The sequence below is a fragment of the Helianthus annuus genome, chromosome 3 (assembly GCF_002127325.2).
Source record: "Helianthus annuus cultivar XRQ/B chromosome 3, HanXRQr2.0-SUNRISE, whole genome shotgun sequence".
NCBI lineage: Eukaryota > Viridiplantae > Streptophyta > Magnoliopsida > Asterales > Asteraceae > Helianthus > Helianthus annuus.
Window position 1 is genome coordinate 4,534,199 of NC_035435.2, and position 24,115 is coordinate 4,558,313.

The window sequence follows — 24,115 nt, forward strand, 5'->3', positions numbered from 1 at the left end:
GTCCCCGAATGGATGCATCACAATAAACCACGAAGTCATCTGTGCCCTCTGGCAGAGAGAGGATAGGTGCACTGCAAAGCCTATCCTTTAGGTGCTGAAAAGCAGTCTCCTGGGGATCTCCCCAGCGGTAGGTGACACCCTTCTGTGTCAGTAGCGTAAGCGGCTGAGCAATCTTTGAGAAATCCTTGATAAACCGTCTGTAGTAACCCGCCAAACCCAAGAATTGGCGTATTTCCGTTGGCGTACGTGGTGCAGGCCAGTTTCTGATCGAGTCTACCTTAGATGGATCGACATGGATCCCATCCTTGTTCACTACGCGGCCTAGGAAGTGGACTTCACGAAGCCAGAAGTCACATTTTGAAAACTTAGCGTACAGCTGTTCCTTCCGTAGGAGTTCCAAAATAAGGCGTAGATGCTGCTCGTGCTCCTCCTGACTCTGGGAGTAGATCAGAATGTTGTCGATGAATACTATGACGAACTTGTCTAGGTAGGGTTTGCACACCCTATTCATAAGGTCCATAAATACGATAGGTGTGTTCAATAATATCAAACCATCCATCATATCAAACATAACGTGTAGTAGTTAAAATAATTCATAAAACCCAATACGATTGATGTTCAAACTAAACTTTGTTTGAGTAGCGGAAACATAATAATGAAAACCCAAAATAAGTTATAAGTTCAAATATCGTTCATTGCGTCTCCTCGTCCTAACATGAAAGCTCGACCTCTTGCCTCGTTGCCATTGTTGTTGTTGTTTCCCCCGTTGTTGTTGTTGTTCCCGTTGCCCTGGTTATTGTTGTGGTTCTGGTTCTGGTTCAATTGAGGACAATCGCGTTTGTAATGACCTTCTGCTCCACACTGGAAACATCCCCGGTTTCCACGCTGTGGCTGCTGCTGCTGTGGGTTCTGTGGAGCTGGTTGTTGCGGTTGCTGGTCCTGATTTGCAGGCCGTGGGCTCCTACAGTCTTTGGCCTCGTGACCCATCTTGAGACATCTTTGACAACGACCCTTGTTGCACTGGCCGCTGTGATGTCTGTTGCAGTTGTGACACTTGGGGTGAAACCCTTGATACCTTTTCTGTCTAGGACCACCAGAGGATTGCTGACCAGGACTCTGGTAGTGGTCAGTCTTCTGTTGCTGAGCTTGAGACTGAACGGATGCTGAACCTTTGCTTGAATCCCCATCCCACTTTCTTTTGTTGTCACTGGGTGTAGCGGGAGTAGCGGCTGAAGTGGTAGCACTGATGCGTTTGGGTAACTTGTTTTGATCCACCGCCTGATCCGTGAGGCGATGAGCAAGACGCTGAATGTCTTGGATGTTATCGAGGTTAGCCGACGTAACGTGGCTCTGAATCTCTGGCGCAAGTCCCTGGAGATACAACTCAATGCGCTTCACTGGAGGGTCCACCATAGTTGGACACAGAATGGCCAGTTCGTTTGACCGTTTCGTATAGGCTTCAATCTCTGACCCCGTCATTTTCAAGTGATAAAGCTCGTTCTCCAACTTGTGGATGTCATCACGCGTGCAGTATTCCCTCTTAATGAGTTCCTTGAAGTCGTTCCAGGGTATGCCGTTAGCAGCTGCCAACCCTAAGATCTGAACTTGGGCGTTCCACCAAGTTAGTGCTATTCCTTCTAGCGTGCCAGTGGCGTACTTTACCCTGCGAGCCTCAGGGCATTCACACATTTCGAAAACTGACTCTAGCTTCTCGAACCAGTGGAGGAGTCCAACTGCTCCTTCAGTGCCACTAAAGGTACTTGGACGACAGTCCATGAAGTTCTTAAAGGTGCAAACTTGCTGTGCTGGTTGACCTATTGTGTACGAATAGGGCGAAGTTTAGATACAAGGGCTAGTTTAGGAATGTAGGATCTAAAGATCCTAGCGTAAGGTATGACTACAGGATATACTACCTGCTTGAGCAGCTGCAAGTGCCGCAGCAACTTGAGCTTGAACGAGAGCCTCTAGCTGGGCTTGTGTCATGTTAATTCTTCCAGACATAATCTTCATAGTAAAAAGTAATGTGAGTGAGAGTGGTTCGCGAGTAGGGCGATGACAGAAAAGTGTAAGCACGTAGGGATTCTCATGCTATAGTGTCATGTGTATCTAAGCGTAATGCGAGCAAAGTTCTACATAGTTCTAGCAAACAGACAATAAACATAAACCTTATTACCTAGGATGTCGAGTCTTGCACGTGGAGCGAAGCGTCGTTGTGGATCGTTGAGAGCACTGTTCTGGTTATAGTCTGGTTTTAATAAAAACGTTTTCCCATATTAAAACCAAGTTCTCTATAACCAATGGCTCTGATACCAATCTGTCACACCCCAAAATCCCACACGCGGAGTACCACCGCTGGGGAGCGTGACATGACCAGGATCTTAACCACCAATCATATTGAACATGTAATATAGTTAAGTATAGCGGAAGCATTTAAGTAAACCCAAACATAATTAATAATATGTGAAACATCATAAGTGTTCAAATAGCATTCACGATCCTTTGCCCACAACGACCTGCTCCTCCCTGTGCAAGCTCCATAAAGTACCTAAGCCCCTGCAAGGCATGCAACAAATAATCAACAAACTAGTTGAGCGAGTCCACAGAAAGTAAGTTCATAACCGTAATGTGTAAGTTCATCTAGTGGGGCTTCCCATACAAGTATATACTACTGGTGAGGGATTCTCACATTTATCCTTAACAATGGGGGATTCCCATTATGGTACTTACTAGACTATTTGCAACCATGTGTTCTTCTTAATCCGAGAACAGGAATACGTACAAGGTCACGCAGGATTTATGTGAGTGCCCTTCCCCGAGGACAGTGGTACGCGAGGGGTTTACGCAGGATTTACGTAAGTGTCCTTCCGACCCGGAAGACAGTAGTAGGTATTAGTTTACGTAGGATTTACGTAAGTGTCCTCCCGACCCGGGAGACAATGGTAGATACTAGTTTACGTAGGTTTTACGTAAGTGTCCTGACTATCCTGAGGACGATGGTCTATAGTCTAGTGATTGCGTAAGTACGAGTAATCATTCCATATCCAACATATCCAACCCAATTCCCAACCCGGGAATCCCATGCCTTGGCTGTGTGAACTCACCTTGGTTTGCTCGGCAGATACACAATAAAAGGTTCTTGAACTAAGATGGTCAACCTCGTCCTAGCAGGGTTACCACACGAGTCAGGTTTTGACTAAGGTAAAACACGTATGCGTCACATAAGTTAACACGTTACTATCACGTATAAATCATGGCAACATCTTAGCAGTCAAGTGACGTCAAGAAGCCCAAATAATCATAACAGATCAACCACACCTACTCGGCCCAATAAATAACATATAAATGGCGTTGTGCGATTCATACGGATTGTGCAAATAGGATTGGGCTTGAGGCCCAACAGTTAAACAGTTTTACACTTTGTGCGACTGGATATGTCTTGTGCGTCCCATTGGGGTTGTGCGACCCGTCCAGCCCAACCCAGCATACCCTCGGCCCAAATAGTAAGACATAACAGTTAAGAAATTCATAACACTTGTGCGATCCAGCTACTTACCCAGCCCAACATTTCATCCGGCCCAAACTATCAAGTAACCCTTTAACATATACGGCCCAAATAACGAAACAGTCACTTGCGCGATTTGTGTAAGCTTGTGCGTTGGGAGACCCTTGTGCGATCAGGGTCTCTTGTGCGACTGGGATTGAGATTGGGTCTAAGGCCCAACATGTAGCAGTTTATGCGATCCGTGTGTGGCCCACGGTCTTGTGCGAGTGACTTGGGCTGTCCGGCCCAACACTTATCAACTGCTATGATCCAATACGCTTTGTGCGACCCGGGTACCTTGTGCGACCAGGTTCCCTTGTGCGTATGGACACCTTGAACGAGTGGACATCTTGTGCAACCAAAACGTCTTGTGCGGCTGAACTTGTGTGATCCGAAATTATGCCAAACAGTTGGATAGTTTCCACAAATCATGCTCATTAGTTACAATAGCCAATAAATAACCAAGTTTCCAATGTTACACCCTATCAATTAACATCTAACAGTTTCAATCATACAATGGATTTCGATCAAACCAAGCAATTTCCATTAAATTCACATGAACCCTAATCAATCGTATGAACAATATTCAACAATTCCTATGAACATATATCATAACATTCAATCAACAAGACATGATACCCGAATATACATTCAATCGGTTTCTATCTTAATATACATCCGATTCATGTGAGCTTGTAGCCGATTAGCAATCATTCTTAACAAAATCCCAAACAATCTACACATAATCAATTGTAAAAAAACATACACAATCATGTTAATCAAGAACCCTAGATCATCATGCAAAGCTATTATAACAAGACATCAAAACATCAAGTACAATCAATTAACATACTAACCGAATGGGGAAGGAACAGGAATTTATCCGAACAAGATGATGATTCGATGGGATGGATGCTTTGGCTGCCTTCGGTTCGTGAGAGAGAGAGGAGAGCTAGGGTTGTGTTGTGTTAAGTGATTGTAACAATAAGGTGTAACCCCTCCTGTGTGTATGTTTGTACGAGCAAAAGAAAGCAATGGGCCGGCCCTTACTTGGGCAGCCCTTGAAGTCCGAACACAAGTAAAACGGCCCAAAGGGCTTGTGCGAGTGTGGGTGTGTGGTTCGGGTTGCCTAGTGTTGTGCGGTTCAATACATACATACATACAATCATGCAATCCACGTTACACATAATGCACATAAACAAAACATTCATTAACTCAAAGTATCATATAGGCACGTAACGTTACATCCAAGTAAGTCTAAAGTTCGAGTTGTCACATTTTTCTCGAGCCGATCTCGAGTAGCTCGCGAGCCGCTCGACTCATTTGCACCCCTAGTTCTGATGCAACGAGGCAAGGTTGTAGCCTATGCCTCGAGACAACTAAAGACTCATGAAAAGAATTACCCGATACACGACCTCGAGTTGGAGGTGGTGGTATTTGCCTTAAAGATATGGAGGCATTATTTGTATGGGGTAAAATGTACTATCTTACCGACCATAAAAGTTTGAAATATTTCTTCGATTAGAAGGAATTAAACATGAGACAAAGGCGCTGGTTAGAAACAGTGAAGGATTTCGATTGTGATATACATTACCATCCCGGGAAGGCTAATGTGGTGGCCAATTCGTTAAGCCGAAAAGTAGGCTATACACCGATTCGAGTACGATCGATGCAACTAACTGTGACATCGGGTCTACTTGAACAAATTCAAAAATCTCAAGTCGAAGCAGTGAAAGAGGAAAATCTGAAGAAAGGAAGAATGGTGGGCCAGTTGAAAGAGTTAGTGGATGGTAACAACAGGCTAAATACTCGTTTTGGTAGGATATGGGTCCCAAATTCGTGCGAGTCAAGGCGCTTCTACTTGACGAAGTCCATAAATCTTGTTATTCTATCCATCCGTGGGCAACCAAGATGTATAACGATCTAAAGCAAAACTATTGGTGGCCCGGAATGAAAAGATATGTTGTAAAGTATGTAGAGAAGTGCTTGACCTGTTTACAAGTCAAAGCGGAGCACCAAAAGCCATACGGTAAGTTACAACCGTTTGACATCCCTGTTTGGAAATGGAAACAAATCACAATGGACTTGTTGACCAAACTGCCCAAAACCAACCGCGGATATGATGCTATATGGGTAGTTGTAGATAGATTAACAAAAAGTGCTCACTTCATTCCGATTCGTGAGACTTATACGTCCGAAAAGATGTCAGAGGTGTACACCAATGAAATAGTGGCACGCCACGGAGTACCGATATCCATCGTGTCCGATAGAGATACTCGGTTCACTTCGAACTTTTGGCCAAATTTGAAGAGCAAATGGGAACTAAATTGTTCATTAGCACAACGTACCATCCACAAACGGATGGACAGAGTGAAAGAACAATACAAACGTTGGAAGATATGTTACGGGCATGTATTATCGACTTCGGGGGAAGTTGGGATGTTTATCTACCATTGGTCGAATTTTCATATAATAACAGTTACCATGCAAGCATCGGTATGACTTCGTACGAGATGCTTTACGGTAGAAAATGCCGAACGCCGGCGTGTTGGGATAAAGTCGGACCACGTGAACTTGCACATAAAGATGTAGTCCGAATCACGAATGAGAAAATTGACTTGGTCCGAGCTCACTTGAAAGCGGCTCAGGATCGACAAAAGTCGTATGCAGACAAAAGAATGAGACCGATTGAGTTTCAAGTTGGTGATAAGGTGATGCTGAAGGTATCTCCATGGAAAGGAATTATTCGGTTTAGAAAGAGGGGAAATTAAGCCCAAGGTTTATTGGGCCATTTAGAATCATTGAACGAGTTGGTAAGGTCGCATACCGTCTCGAATTACCCAAGGAACTGAGTGGAATTCATAGCACATTCCACGTATCACACCTCCGGAAATGTCTAGCCGACGAAACAGCTTATATCCACTACGATGATATTGACGTGGATAATAGTCTTAACTATGCGGTGAAGCCGATAGCAATTCTAGACCGTAAGGTAAAGAGCTTGAGGAACAAAGAGATTAACCAAGTAAAGGTCAAATGGGAACACAGAAAGGGTTCGGATACTACGTGGGAGTCCGAAGAGGAGATGCAACGGCTCTACCCTACACTATTCAGTACGTAATTCGGTTTCGGGGACGAAACCCTTTTTAAGGGGGTGGACTTGTAACACCCCAAAAATATAAAACTTTATATTTGAGATTATAAAGTATTAAATAAACAAGAACAAACTAACTAGGAATAAATAACCCAGTTAGTTACGAGTCTTGTGGTAACATATAAGTGGATTAAAACACCAAAGATATAAAATAAACAATAATCGAGGGACTTAAGTTGTAAAAATTGAAACTTGAGTTATTAATAAACAAAATAAACCCCAAACACACACCTAGGTGTGTGTCTGGGTCGATCAGAGCACAGGGGCGACCAGGAACTCCCCACCAAACCCTAGCTCGTGATAAATTGATCAAATTGAAGGTCTTAATCAGTTCCAAATCGATTTTCAAGCACAAATTAGTGATCAGCTCATTGAAGGGATCATAAGGTATGTAAAATTTTAGTGTTTTGATTGATCTCAAATTCTAGATAAATGGTGAAAATCGAAATTGAGCTTGATTATGTGATGTATAGATGAAACTTGTAATGAAAACAAGTTTAAGAGTGAATGCTAGTTGATAATTGCAGGAATCATGTCTAAAATTATGAAATTTATGATAACCCATTCATAGGTTAAGTGGGTTTCGCAAAATAGGATGAATACTAGAATTATAACTATCACAAGTAGTATTACTCGGTGTCTATATGATGATTTTGATGTTAGTATGCATGCTTGACATGATGAAACCGAAATGTGTGAATAAAATTGGCGAAAATAACAAGTTATGAACTTGATTCTAGTTATATAAAAATCTAACCCTTTAGGTGTTTGACAAAATGCCTAAGTGAAGAATTAAGTGTTAAAAATCGAATGAAAATGCATGTTTGATTGTTATGATAAATTATGCATTGAAATGCATAAAAAGGGTTCTAAAAACATTGTGAATTGAACTCTTTTAGGCAAGGAGTCCGGATCGTCAAGTGGACAAGCCAGAGGGGATACACGCTTGAAAAGGGTGCTCTAAAGGTACGTGACTTTGGTCCCGTTACATTACATATAAACGTTTGGTTTTAGCTTGTTAATGGTGTCATATTGTAGTATATGCGTTTGACGTGTCATTGAAGTGGCTAAGTCCATTCGACACTTAAACGGGTCAAAATATTGGTTAGAAATAGTTTGGCTTGACATTAAAGTGAGGATTTTCACTCCTCAACCAAACGGGTCAAAACTATGTCCTTATATCGATCTTGCATGTAAAGATTCGAAAGCCTCATATTGCGCTAGTGCTAGATAGCAATTTAGCAATGAATGGTTACACTAAGTTAAGTCTATGAATCCGTGTTATCGGGTCGAATGGTAGAGACTAGTTGCAAGAATTGCATAAAGTGGCAATGCTTGAATTTGTAGAAAACAAGCATGAAATTCGAATACGAGCGTAAAGCCATGTAATGGTACGGATGCGCCAAGAATTCCAAGCCCGAGGAATGGGTAAATTAGATTAAAATGCCAAAGAATGGATTAGCAAATAATTTGCACACGTAGCTAATGGGTCGAATAATCGAAACAAGGATTTGGTGGACCATTCGTTCATAATCCAGGTTTCGTTAAGTGAAATATACATGGTTAGATCCGTAATTTTAATACGGACATATAGGAAAAAGAATCGGCTAAAACGGATACGTAAATAAAAAGATATGCTAGTTTAAAGTTTAGATTTTAAGAAAATTCGGAGCTGGGCAAATATGCAGGTCTAGAAACTGGACCTGCTGGAAAACGTACTCCCCCGCGCCACACGACGGGGTTACACAATGCTGGCGCGACACGCGGGGCCGCCCGCGGCACGCGAAGGTTTTGTTTGAGCCTGTCGCGTGGCGCGACAGACCTAAAATCAGGATTTTTATATTTTTTTTTTGTTATGTATATGTTATTGGAGCTTGTCTAGGCTTATTTTAACATTGTCAAACTAATTATTTATGTGGTTTTGACCTTAGCTGATGCTCATTTCATTTCGGATGCCGATCAAGCGTGAAATCAAGAACCGAACACAAGTTTTGAAGCTTCCGCACTAATCTAATTATGTTTAGAAAATGTTGTTATGTAAACACTACAAAATCTTGAATGTTTAAACTATGTAGTTGGTTATGTTAATAAACTATGACGATGTACAACTTAGCTATTAACTAAGTTTTGGTATAAATGCGTTTTGATTTTTGAAAGGTGCACATTTTATAATAAAATAATAAATAAATAAGACGAGTGTTACATATACGGCTGAGTAGATAAATCTTGCATTTAAAAGCTCAGGTAAATACTTTTAACTTATTTTCCCTTATACGGGCTTGGGATACGGTAAGTTATTACCGTTTGGTCGGGTATTGAATATTTAATTGATTAGTGGTTAAATCATTGAGAGAACCCATTTTAATCTGTCTTGTTTGATACAAAGCATTTGGGGGTTAATGACCATGTCCTGGATATCCTTGGCATCATTTAAATACAAATGGCTACGACCTAAGCACGGGGTGTAGGCATACACCTGACAATTGCGATACGGATTCTTTTCCCCAAAAAGGGAATTAAGATATAAGATATAACCACACGTGAGGATAACTCGTTGTGGACTATATTAGTGATGTGTTAATTAATCATGATTCAGCTTCTATCCCGTGCCCTGAACGTACGACAAACATGTAAATCTGTATACAAGATTATTTTATATAATTGTCCCAAGTTATAAAAGAATATTTGTGCCTTGTGCATTTAAATCAATTTTATAAATGTTTTACAAATGAGTCGGTTAATTGTTTTACCAGTGTAAACTGACGTATTTTCAAAAGACTAAGTGACAGGTAGTACTCGTAATTGGCTGGGAGCTGCTTGGTGTCAATAATGGATCTTGCAAATCCTCGGGATGCCCTAAAGTCTGCTAAACTTCATTTTTACATTCTGTAACGATCCGCGTGTGGATTTAATATTACAAGCTCGTATGTAATTATATTTTCAGTATTTTTTGACAATTGAGTTTGAAATAATAATTTATATTCCAAGACTTCCGTTGTGCTATTCTGTGTATGTTTGACTATGACGATATCAATCTTACATCACGATACTCCCCATCAGGCCCACCGGGCTGAGCTGTAAATATCGGGGTGTGACAATTTATGACCGTTCAACGGTCTTATTTTCAAAATCATCCTCACACAACGCCGCTATAGCCATGGCGCCACACCCACATTTGACCCCCATAGCGCCGGGCGCGATCAACCAAAAAAGCCCACACATGGCGCCCCACTACAGATAACCTTAGTTTCTTATCATGTTTTTTTTTTCAAATTTCTATTTATTTATTTTACGACAGTGTGACTACAATTAACATGTGTTAATCATTATAGCAAAACCCAATTATACGCTAGAAGAACGAAGAAATAAATATGCTAAAAGGTAAGTAAATAATTGTTTCACTTAGGGCTGCAAACGAACCGAACGAACACGAACAAGACCTTGTTCGTGTTCGTTTGTTAAGAAATTTATGTGTTCGCGAACCGTGCACGAACACTTATCGAACGAGATTATATGTAGGTGTTCGTTTGTTAAGGAAATGAACTTGTTCGTGTTCGTTTGTGTTTGTTTGTTAATTTTAGGCAACGAACAAAAACGAACGTTGATGAACACAAATGAGAACAAAGTAGTGTTCATGAACACAAATGAGAACAAACTAATCGTCATGAACACAAATGGAAACAAACAAACACAAACAATCGTTGATGAACAGAATATATAATACACTGACCCTTATTAAATATTTAGTTTGTCGGAATTTTGAAGGTATTTAAATAAATATAAAAACTAAAAACACTAATGAACTATCGGACACAAACAAACACGTTACCGAACGTTCACGAACATAAACGAACGAACACGACCTTTGTTCATGTTTGTTCATTTAACTAAACGAACGAAATTTGTTGTTCGTGTTTGTTTATTTAATAAATGAACGAACACAAACGAACTTCCCGCCGAACGGTTCACGAACTGTTTGCCGAACATTTGGTTCGTTTGCAGCCCTAGTTCACTAACTCTATGTGGTGTGGCCATGACCCAAATGATCGCCATCATCCTCTATGTCAGCGTCATGTCACTCATCTCTCATCCATCAACCTAATTCATCACCCTATATAGTATGCACCATAACACTCATTATCATCCACTATAACCAACAAGAAAAATGCACAAACTGTATCGCCAACCAAAAGTATTACCTTCTTAATAATGTCACCCAAAACTATAAACCATAAGGTATTAGGATCTCTCAATAATGTCACCAAAAGCTATATTAACAACAACATAACTTACATCCACGAATTTACCAATATGGTCAACGTGTTAACAAATGGTACTGCTTGTGAGTTAACTTTTCTGGATTGTTCATGTCAGAGCATCCACACCAATTTACTAAGGAGCCTGATGCAATTCTGCTTGCAGCCAAAAAAAGTTGTCTCACGAATGCAAAAGAAAGCCAAATAAATACTATTCCCTAAGCCACAAAACAAGCCTACAACTTAGGGAAGGAAACAAATCAAAACAAATAACAACTTAGATATCAATCCATAAGCAAAAATAAACGATTCCAACTTCCAGAAAACACGAGGTCAGAGGTCAGCTTTGGTCATCATCGGCCCGCTGCTGCAACGGCCCAGAACCTATAATAGGCCCATGAGTCCAATCCAAGGCTGCTGCATCATTCTCCCCCTCTTCGGGAAGACTCGACCTCGAGTCGAACGGATCATCTTGCTCTGGCAGAAACGGGGAGAGATTAGCAACATTAAAAGTTGCTGAAACATTATAATGACCTGATAACTCAATCTTGTAGGCGTTATCATTAATTCGTTCTAAAACTTTAAATGGTCCATCAGCTCTTGGTTGTAACTTACTGGCCCGACCCCCGGGGAAATGCTCCTTGCTCAGATGAACCCACACAAGATCACCTTCGTTGAAAATAACTTTCTTCCGGCGAATATTAGCTCTACATTGATAAACGATGTTGTTGTTAATGATTTGCTCCCGAACTTGCTGATGGATTAGTTTAATTTGATTCGCCATGTCTTCCCCTTCAGTACTAAAATGCGTTGTTGCCGGCAGTGGTGTGAGATCCAAAGGTGTAAACGGGTTACGCCCATAAACGACTAAGAACGGACTCATACCTGTAGACCTGTGATTAGAGCGATTATACGCGAACTCTGCTTGTGGTAGAACAACATCCCATTGTTTCGGATTTGATCCCACCAGGCTCCTTAATAAATTGCCCAAGCTGCGATTGGTTACCTCAGTTTGGCCATCACTTTGCGGATGATGAGCACTACTGAAATTCAATCGTGAGCCTAGCCTCTTCCATAATGTCCGCCAAAAATGACCCACAAATTTGACATCCCGATCCGAAGTCAACGTTTTAAGAACCCCATGTAATTTCACAATCTCCGCAAAGTATAAACGAGCAATTTGACTTGCATCATACGTCTTTGAGCACGGAACGAAATGCACCATTTTAGAAAACCTGTCAACCACAACCATAACAGAGTCTTTCTGCCTTTGAGTCTTGGGCAGCCTGTAACACCTCGAATTTTTGTGTCCAATGATGTGTTAACACGTGTCATTTGATTACACGTGGCATCTATAATAAATAAAGGACTAATTTTGACAAACCTTGAAAGTATATAAATTCGAGGGTTATAAATGTCAACAAGGGTAAATATACTGTATAGTAACCCTAAATAAATGCTTGTACCTTCAAACAAATAAATCATAAATCGTACGGAAGCGAAACGCGGGAGAAAGTGAGAGATTACGAACTACAGGGGTTAACTGTGTCAACATGTTTAATTATACCTCTGAGTGACCCTTTAACGTTCCCAAGACTTCGTAACAGTATTATACGCTCACTAGAAAATACTGTATAAATTCCGCGAAGTTCCGTCTTAAAACGAGAGAGTTATACTCAGATTCGTATGAGAAGGGTTAAAAGCGTCAATAACAGAAGTTAAGGCTTTCTGAATAATTAATAAATAAACCGGGGACTTAATAGCGCGGGTAAATAACACGAGGCCCCTATCGGTAAATAACCGAGGGCCAAACCGCAAGGTTACCCCTTCAAACCCGAAAGGTCAGGTAAATCATTACGAAAGATTTCGTTATTAATTACCAGATTCTGTAATCATGACAAAAGATTTAAAATTTCTGAATTATAAACCTCAGGCGGCCCGCGTGAGGTTTAGACTTAAGTTGAGGCGGGCCGCGAGCCACCTCAATTACGCGTCTGAGTTCTTAAACTCAGGCGGCCCGCATTAAAATGGCATGGAACTCCCATGCGGGCCGCGTGGGACGCCCAGATGCAGAAACATTGTAACTACTTGACCTTTGGACCATTTGAACGACCAAACACCAATCAATGAGGCATGGGTGCCCCCTACTCGACCCATAACCCTCTAATACACCTGCCATTCATCCAAGGGCACTTGTAGAGTTGTGTGTAATGATCTTGAGCCATGACATTTGCTATAAATAGCACTAGTAAGTTCATAACATTCATCACACTCAAAAACACATTCTCTGGTCATCTCAAGAGCTAATAAGCATCCTTCTCTGCTCCATATTCAAGTTCTAACTTCTGTAAGTTACCTTGATCATCCGTAGTTCAGTTTATGCTTAGTATTTAGCTAAAAACCAAACCGTCGTAAAAACGGTTTGACTTTAAATTATGTCCATGATGGTTCTGTCATATGACGAATCAAAAGTGGTTATGAGTTGGTATTTATGTGGGTAATAAACCTCTAAAATGGTTCCCCCTGATCACCACTCTAACTATGTCAAATGTCGAGTCAAACGTGCGGTTAAAAAGTCAACAGAAAGCTATTTTAGCGATTTATGCATAATCTGTAATGTATATGTTATGGAACCTGTTTTGACAATCATAAAACATGATAATAAGTATATAAACTTGTTTGCGCTCGTTTGAATCGATCATTTGCTATATTGACCCGGTTCGGAGCCGAAAGTCGCAAAAGTTTGACTTTTGCTTTGACTTCAGTTCTGACCCGTTTTAGTGAGGTATAGATATACCTTAGGACTCTCTTAGGACCAGGTCACATGTTGGTATAAACCTCTATGGTCGGTTCATGAGTTATCCGAGTCTTTTGCGCAATTCCGTCATTCGCCTAAAAGTTGACCGTAACGGTCTTTTAAAATTAAAACGAGTATTTCGGACACGTGAACGGACCAAAACCTTGCTTATTAAATTATAAGCATGTCCTTAAAGTTTCACGTCAATCCGAGGTCTAGAATGAGAGTTATGCTAAAAAGCGCAATTAAAGTAAACTTTAGTAATTAACGGCGCAATTAGCATAACGCCTATCTAAACCAAGATTTCGTCACCAAAAATTTTACCCACTGTATTAAAATAATATTTTGAGAATTTTAAAGATTTTTAATAAATTTTACCTCGCTCATAACCTGCGGTTATGGCTACGGTTCGGTAAATACCGAATATGCCCTTTTCGGCCAAAACATGAGTTCTACAAGGTCTTTTGACCCGATTCCAGTTGCTACTGGTTTTAAATAATAAATAAAGTATTTTAAGCTTTATAAGCTGTTCGGGAAACTCAGATTTCCTGTAGAACTCGAAAAGCCCTTTTAAAGTCTTTAAAATGACCGAAAAGCCCCTACGGGGCATAATATCAACTTACACTCGTTACGGGCATCACGGAAGGTATCCTACTGATACCACAACCCATTTAAGGCATATTGACTTAGGAAATAAGCGTACGACTCTCATGATTAACCGTTTCGCCTTTTGCGCGCACGGTTCGGCTTATGAAACTAATTTTCATACATTAGCCGATACGGGTCAAATTATATTATTTGAACCCCAAAATCCAGAGTGTGAACCATTAACCCATATAAAACAAGTCTCTGAACTCGTTGGGTCAGAATCACACTCCATTCTCGGTTTTCGCCTTTTCGCGCGATTAAACCATATCTATATATATATCGGAACCAACCGGTCTAGGCTACGGCCATTATAACGACCCGTTAGGATTCTAAGAGGTTAATTAAAACCTTCGTTCCAGATTAGGAGCCCCAGTAAAAGCTATCGGTGATTTAATCCAAATAAGGAAATATACTTGCAAAGGTAAATACTTTAACTTATTTCCCCTATATGGGCTTGGGTTACGATATATTAATACCGCTTGATTGAGCATTATATAATTCCATCGCTTAGGTGGTTAATTGATTAAATATGATCGGCTCATTTAAACAGTTTTGTTGCTTATAAGCCTTTGGGGGGTTTAATGACCGTTGTCCCGGATATCCTTGGCATCATTTTACGAAATGGCCACGACCATCGACATCCCGGTGTAGGCGTACACCCGGTATAAAGTGTCGACATTAAGTTTAAAAGACGTAGCCGTTGGTTTTTATACTACGGTTTTACGCAAACGTGGTGTGTCTATAAATCTTTAACCCGGCACGACCCGGGCTACTGAACGCATAAAAGAACATGTAAAACGTTCACAAGATTTTATTATAATTTTCCCAAGTTATAAAAGAGTTTGTGCCTTGTGCATTCAAATCAATTTTAATAAACATTTTCAAATGTGTCAGTTGAATGTATTTACCAGTGTAAACTGACGTATTTTCCCCAAAAGATTAAGTGCAGGTACCTAAACGTAAATTGGCTGGTATTAGCTCCCTAGCGTCGTGATAAGTCTCGCAAGCTTGATTGCAGTATCTGATGGAACAAATACTTTATGTTTATTTACGATCCACTGTGGATATATTCAACCCCTGTAATACATTCGATATTACAATTAAAGGTTGAAGTTTATATATTTATCTTATGCTTCCGCTGTGCATTACATAATTGTGTGGTTTGACTATATTGTTGCCAACATCGTCACGGTAATCCCCCACCGGGCCCACCGGTGAGACACGTGGAAATCGGGGTGTGACAGGTTGGTATCAGAGCCAACATTGAGTGAATTAAACACTATCCTTATGTGTTTAATCTCAATGACACAATTGCACATATTCGAGTCTAGACTTAACATATGAATAATCTCAATCCCAATATGGAAAAGTACTGCTTCCAATTATTTTTATATTGGATACGTCGCCAAGCGAAGAAGCCATAATAGGAGTTCTCCACACCGGAACCTGAGATGCTGAGCTTCGTACCGCGGCTAGAACGAAACGAACATCCGAGGAGAAGGCAGTCAGAAATAAAATAAAGAAGAAACTCCTTTTTCTGAAGATCGTTTCCTTATTAGTCCTTATAAGGACATAATTATCTTTCAGTCCTTACGAGGACAACATTATTCCTTTCAAGTCCCGCTTAGGGCAACTTTATACTTTCACTTTTATATAATGGAATGATTAAGTTAGACTTTCATTCTGAATAAGAAATATTAAATAAATCAAAACCATTCCTTTTTATTGATCTGCCTAAATAAAGAATCTTAAGGGGGTGAAACCTAGCTTGGTGTCTTTTAAGATCCAGTCAAGATGGTACGACCTAATTGAAAAGATTCTGATTCCCTGTTAACCTCTGTACGCATGTTAACATTCATGGCAGATGTGATTCGTTAAAATCACACACGTCATTCTTATACGATAATCCTTTAAGGATTTCAAAACCCAACTAAATGATTTATAAATCGTGGGTTAAAACACCAACGAAGGTGATCAATATTATTAAAACATCCATTAGTGATGTAATGCCTACGGGCCAGTATTATTAAAAACATCCATTAGTGATGTAGTGCCTACGGGCCAAACTTATTAAACATCCATTAGTGATGTAGTGCCTACGGGCCAAACTTATTAAAACATCCATTAGTGATGTAGTGCATACGGGCCAAACTTATTAAAACATCCAATAGTGGTGTAGTGCCTACGGGCCAAACTTATTAAACATCCAATAGTGATGTAATGCCTACGGGTCATACTAATTGTCATATAAGACAAAAGGCAGTGGTAGTCTATGACTCCCTGTCAGAAGAAGGTAATGAACTAAGTTCAAACCTCAAGGCTTTGATTCTCTGAAATCCTAGCTTATAAATTATAGATGTCCTAGTGACTAGGCCTATTGTGCCAGAATACCTTCATGCTGTGATTCTCTGAAATCATAGCTTATAAATTAAACTTGTCCACGTGACTAAGCCTTTTGTGCTATTACTAAATGCCTCGATCCCAGACGATCATGGCTTATAAATTAAACTTGTCTACGCGACTAGGCCAATTGTGCTATTATTAACTTATAAATTAGGATTTATGATAAGATCCTAAATAAAATAAATATCCTTCCTTCCCTGCCAGTAGGCATTTTTAAAAAGAAATCTCAAGGGTAAACCTAGCCTATATGACGAGGCCAAGATGGTAGGACCTATTCAAGAGATTCAAATCCTTGTTAACATCCGTAAAATGTTAACACTCCTGGCAAACGTGGTTCGATAAAATCACGTAAGTCATCCCTAGATTGGGTTATTCCAAACCTTCCTTATTAAAATAATCATCCCTTAAGGAGGAAGTGCCACGGGCTATAATACACTGTCCGATTGCGACATCGACAATTGTGATCTTTTGAGATTCCCCATCCTAAGGGGATGAGCTATGCTCAAAGCCCTCTAGACGATAATCCTGTCGTCATGTCATTATTATGACCACTGAACGACAGTTGATCAAATTAAGTGCTAATCCTGTCGTCATGTCATTATTATGACCACTGAACGACAGTTGATCAAATTAAGTGTTAATCCTGTCGTCATGTCATTATTATGACCACTGAACGACAGTTGATCAAATTAAGTGCTAATCCTGTCGTCATGTCATTATTATGACCACTGAACGACAGTTAATCAAATTAAGTGTTAATCCTGTCGTCATGTCATTATTATGACCACTGAACGACAGTTGATCAAATTAAGTGCTAATCCTGTCGTCATGTCATTATTATGACCACTGAACGTCAGTTGATTAAATTAAGTGCTAATCCTGCCGTCACGTCATTATTATGACCACTGAACGACAGTTGATTAAATTAATGGCACTGATCATGTCGTCATGTCATTACTGTGACCGCTGAACGTATCATCAGTGCAATGACTATATGTCTTAACATCTTACGAGATGTTAATTGATAGGCCCCCAGGCCAGAAATTTTAATAAAGACAGTCGTAACTTACAACTCCCTGTCAAGAAAAGGCAAGAACACGTTCAGGCCTAAATACCTTAATTCTACAAAATCAAGGTTGATAATATAAAGTTGTCCCTGTGACTTGGTCTCTTGTGCCATAATTATATAATATTAAATTAGGATTTATGATAAAAATCCTGAATAAAATAAACATCCCTCTTTTCCCTGCCAGTATGCAGTTTAAAAAGAATCTTGAAGGTGAGACCTAGCCTACACGGCCAAGATGGTGAAACCTACTCAAGGGATTCAGATCCTTGTTAACACCTAAGCACGTGTTAACACTATTGACAAATGTGATTCGGGAAAATCACAAAAGTCATCCTTATATTGGATTCTTCCAATTCCCTTATCTAGGCTAATGATTTAGAAATCATGGCTTATATGGGATGATCATATCGTTAGTGATGAAATGCCTGCGAGCTAAGCTTGTTGTCCGATAAGACAATGACAGTGATGGTTTTTGACCGCCTATCTAAGATATTGGACTATGTCCAAACATAATAGTCTATATGATCAATGCGATCATGACTAATATCATCTAATACGATGATAATATTATTTAACATCCTTAGAAATGTTTTGCCTACGGGCTATAATATATTATCCATTTAGGACATAGACATTGTTATCTTTATGATTCCTTGTCTAAGGTGGTGAGCTATGCTCAAGCCAGAAATAGTCAATATGATTAACGCAATCATGACTTAAATCATCTAATAGGATAAACCTATTATAAACAACCATTAGTGATGTTTTGCCTAAAGGGCCATATTATATTATCCAATTGAGACAAGGCAATCGTAATCTTTTGTGATTCTTTACCCAAGGGAGTGAGCTATACTCAAATCCTATACTCTATACTATCATTGCAATCCTGACTAGTAGCATCAATATGATGATCATAAACTCATGATATTGACATCCCTAGTGATGAAATCCCTACGGGCTATACTTTACTCTATTTCGATAAGACAAAATAGGGGTGATCCTTATGATCCCCTATTCAAAATGGTAGAATGATACCTAAACCTAATAGTCCATGCGATCTAAATGATCATGATTAATATCGGTAGATACGGTAATATAGATAGACATCCACGAGTGATGTTAATTGGTATTGCCTTCCTGTCAAGAAAATCGCCTGTCTAGACGATGACGGTGGTAGTCTATGACTCCCTGTCCAAAAGGTGAAGAACTGTGTTCAAGCCTTAAGACTCTTGATCTAATGAAGTTGCAACCTACGAATTGATGTCCTTGTGACAAACCCACAATTTATACTACAAGTCACCTATGACTAGCCTCCATGCTTTAATACGTCGTTCGTGACAAGTTAACATATTAAATGTTAACATCACTGGTGACAGGTGTTAGTGCCATATCCTATAGACATCCTAGAGACAAGGCCATCTGTGCCACACCTAAATGTCATTACGACAAGGCCTTCGTGCCATATGATTACCTATATTCTTCAAGACTGGGCTTATTGCCATATCCTTCTACGTCCCTCGCGACAGTTTTCTGTGCCATTTATGTATATACATATATATAACCAAGGCCATGTAAGGATAGCCTTTGAGCTATTTATAAACGTCCTTGTGACAAAGACAGTTGTGACATCATGGTCCCCTGTCAAGCAGATATTGGACTAGCTCCAAACCTTAAAGGCCATTGATGGTCCTTTTGTGACCTAAGCTAAATATAATAGATATACATCCAGATAGCATTCACTAAGAATGTTCAGAATAGAATGACCCATACGGCTTATGAATGCCGTGGCTAATCTAAGTCAGGTCATCAGAATGATGACTAATAATTGTTAAATCTTGGTGATTGGTACCAAGTTCCGAGTATGGAAAACTCGGATGAGGTAGACGACAGTTGCAATACTATTAATGCGGCGAAAGATTACAAACGTAAACCTCAAAATTAATGGAGTTGATCTCCTGGCTGTGGTTACGCAGCAGTTGGAAGGACCATGGAAAGCTCATGAAATAATTCAAGGGCCGAATGCTCCTCGCTCTGAATTTCATTCAAGACCATGTCCAATTGCTCATGAAAAGAGTTTGGTTCACACTTCGTATATGAAGGACGAACCAAAGGAGGAAGATAACTCCCATAAATCTAAGAAAGAGAGCGAATACAGGCTTAATAAAAAGCAACGAAGGTTCGGTAAGAGCCTGTATGTAAGAATTGCTAGCAAAGACATTAGGGGCAGTGTCGAATAGAACCAAAACCCAGGCAGTGTGACATCTGCTAAGGAACAGTCATCATTTCCCCGGAATGTAGGGACCTGAGGAATACAGTCTATCATGACTGTGATGAGTAAGACCGTATTAGAGATAGATACCATAAAGCTGCCAAGAAGGTGCAGCTAAGCCTGGAAAGGGCTAAAAGAAGAAATGCCTGAACTCACCTAATGAACGCCAAAAGGCAGTCTACGATGTCATCAAGTATGTTCATCATCTTTTACCATTAATAAATTCTGCTAAGTGTCCTGATTTAATACAGGCAATCATAAATCTTCATAAACCATAAGCTTAGCAAACTTTTATATTATCCGCAAAGTATAATTTACCAAGGGAACATTAGTAACCGATTTTTTTTCGTATCGGCAAGAAATCCTTTTGAAAAATCTAAAAGTACTCTTCCTTCGCATAGAGTACAACAACATATGTTATTTTAATTATTTTCTTCTTTCATTGTTTTTCTATCGCCTGCGAATGCCAAACTATGTTGATAAAAGTACCATATGAGGATTGGCGTATCCTAATGTGTCCCATAGATTATTTCCATGCCTGATCAGTATGGAGGTTCAATGCATGGAACCCCTGAGATATCCCAATGGTCATATTGCCCTAATGTCGACTAGTAGTATTCAAAGAAGATATCCAGAATGGTATAGGCCAAGTAAATGTTCCCGAATTTGGAATTTCGTGGACCTATATGTGTCACTTGTTTGGCACAAACAATAATGAATGAACTGGAGCCTGAGATATGAAAAATCTCTGTAGTCTCCCTGTATCTAGATTATCTTCTCATAAGTTTCCCCTGCTTACCTCCTGGAAGGCGGGTAGAATTAATATTAACATCCCACTGTGGGCTGGAGTATTACGAAAACTCCATATTGCCTATAGAACAATCGAAACCTTGATTAAGTAGGGTTTAAGATATAGGCTCATATAGCCTGACTCAATATTCCGAAAGTTTTATGTTATTAAATAAGAAAGACGGTTCATATTGCTTATATATTAGTGACCGCAACCCTAATTAAGCAACAACTGAGAATTGCCATAAGATGCCCAGGATCTAAAGGCAATTTGTTGGTGGATAGGCTTGAAAAAGTCTGTAGCCGCTTAAGTAGCCAAATGCTTGACTTGTGCGCAAGTCAAAGCTGAGCATCAAAAGCCGTCTGGCATGCTACAACAACTTGAACTTCCCAAGTGGAAGTAAGAGATGGTAACTATGGATTTTATTGCCATGCTAACCAGGATGAGGAAAGGAAATGACACAATATGGGTGATAGTCGATAGGCTGACTAAATCAGCTCATTTTCTACCCATCAAGGAGACGTATAGCTCCGATATGTTAGCCCAACTTTATGTTGATAAGATTGTAGCCTTACACGGCATACCTGTGTCTATTATCTCCGACAGGGATACTAGATACACATCTCACTTCTGGAAGAGTTTCCAGCAATCTTTGGGCACGCGTTTAAACTTTAGTACGGCTTACCATCCACAGACGGACGGTCAAAGTGAGCGTACTATCCAAACGCTAGAAGACATGCTTCGTGCATGTGCGATCGCTTTAGGTGGTAACTGGGATAAAAACCTACCCCTGATCGAATTCTCCTACAATAATAGCTACCACACCAGCATAAAGGCTGCGCCTTTTTGAGGCATTATATGGTAGGAAATGCAGATCGCCTGTTTGTTGGGCGGAGGTAGGGGAGGTCCAACTGTCAGGACCAGAGATTGTTTTCCAGACAACGGACAAGATTGTCCAGATCCGGGAACGTCTCAAGGCTGCCCGCGATAGGCAGAAGAGCTACGCTGATCCAAAGCGTAAGGATTTTCACTTCGAAGTGGGTGAAAAGGTATTACTTAAGGTGTCACCCTGGAAGGGGGTGATGCGTTTCGGCAAGAAGGGCAAGCTGAGTCCGAGATACATAGGGCCTTTTGAGGTCATTGAACGAGTCGGATCAGTTGCCTATAAACTGAACTTGCCTGAAGAGCTCAATGGAATTCACAATGTGTTCCACATCTGCAATCTCAAAAAAGTGCTTCGCCGATGAATCATTGGTGATTCCACACACAGATGTGCATATAGATGAGAGCTTAAAATTTATAGAAAAACCTTGTCGATTGAAGATCGACAGATGAAGAAGCTTCGCAGAAAACACGTACCGATCGTAAAAGTCAAATGGGATGCTCGTAGAGGTCCTGAATATACGTGGGAAGTCGAAGCTACAATGAAAGAAAAGTACCCCTATTTATTTGAGTAAATCTCGGGTCGAGATTTATTTTAAGGGGGTGAGGATGTAACACCTCGAATTTTTGTGTCCAATGATGTGTTAACACGTGTCATTTGATTAAACGTGGCATCTATAATAAATAAAGGACTAATTTTGACAAACCTTGAAAGTATATAAATTCGAGGGTTATAAATGTCAACAAGGGTAAATATACTGTATAGTAACCCTAAATAAATGCTTGTACCTTCAAACAAATAAATCATAAATCGTACGGAAGCGAAACGCGGGAGAAAGTGAGAGATTACGAACTACAGGGGTTAACTGTGTCAACATGTTTAATTATACCTCTGAGTGACCCTTTTGTTGGTGCAGTCATCTGTCGACTACGTCTAATGTCGAGTTCTGGTTGCGATGCGGATCTGGTCAAGCATGATGTCATCATGCTTAATGATGACATCATGTGACATCATCATTATGCAATGTTCATTAGCAACAACAAACGACAAAAACACATGATAAGTTGCAAGATCTTAAATGTCAAGCTTTGTGTTGATTGGACCATATGAAGGTCAAATGAGACATCACCATTATTTGGTCCAATGAGGTAAAAGTCTACAAGATGACAAGCCTTTACAACAACATGATGCATCGCTTTTAGAGTAAATCATTCGGACCGCTTTAATGAACATGGGAACCGCCTTTACGGCATGATGATCTGAACCGCTTTAACGTCACATGGGAACCGCTTTTATGAATGTTGCTGAACCGCTTTTACGTACATGTCCTTCAAGCGGTTCACAACTACTATATATAGGTCTTTGTTCATGTCATTTGGAACGGAGTTCAGAATTGATACCGAGGTGCTGCCGGTATTTCCTCTTACTGCTCCCAGGTTTGTAAGCGTGGAGCATGAATCGGCATCTTTTTAAATCTGTGTTTGAAGATTTTGCAGGAATTGCCGGAGATCCCAAGATGGTATCGTGGATCATGAATCGGCATCTTTCTTGAATTTTATTCGGTAACGTCAATCATGCAAACGGTAAAGAGGTTTGGTTGTGTTTGTGAATGTTTTACAAGTGGTATAGAGGATTCTGGACTGCATATGGTAAATCAAGGACATTAACTTGTACTTGGATTTTCCTACTTTTGTGTAGAAAACAAGATGATGAAGTAACCCCGTACCTAAACTGTTTGGTAAACAAACTAAGTTTTCCGGAAAAACCATTTTGATTAAAACAAACTTAAGTGTTTTGAAATCATAATGGGAAAATAGTTTGTTGTGAGGGGGAGTTCTGATTGTTTATGCCAAGTGGATGGAGAATTGAAGTGATTCTCATCAGGTTGTCAAGTTTGTACAGTTTGTTTCAAATTTTCCCAGAAAATCAAAATTGAAACATATTTTGATTTTAGGGGGAGAAAAATTTTAAAAAATTAGAAAATTTGAAAATGTCAAAAACATTGAAAAATTTAAAAATGAGTTTTGTTGTGAAAAAGAGGAAATGATAGTAAATCAGTTGGACTATCACAGCATGCTAAAGAAATGTAATGTAAAATGTGATAAACGGTCTCACTGATGATGTGACGATAGGTTTTTGTACATTTAGTAGATTTATTCGGGATATAAACCTAAAATTTCAAACTTATGAAATTCGTGGGGAACACTACTTGGATATATAGGTAACCCCTGAAATCTCGTTTGAAAGGTCTCGTATTCTGATATACTAGGTGTTTATACTCTATGATGTCTGGGGTATTATTCCG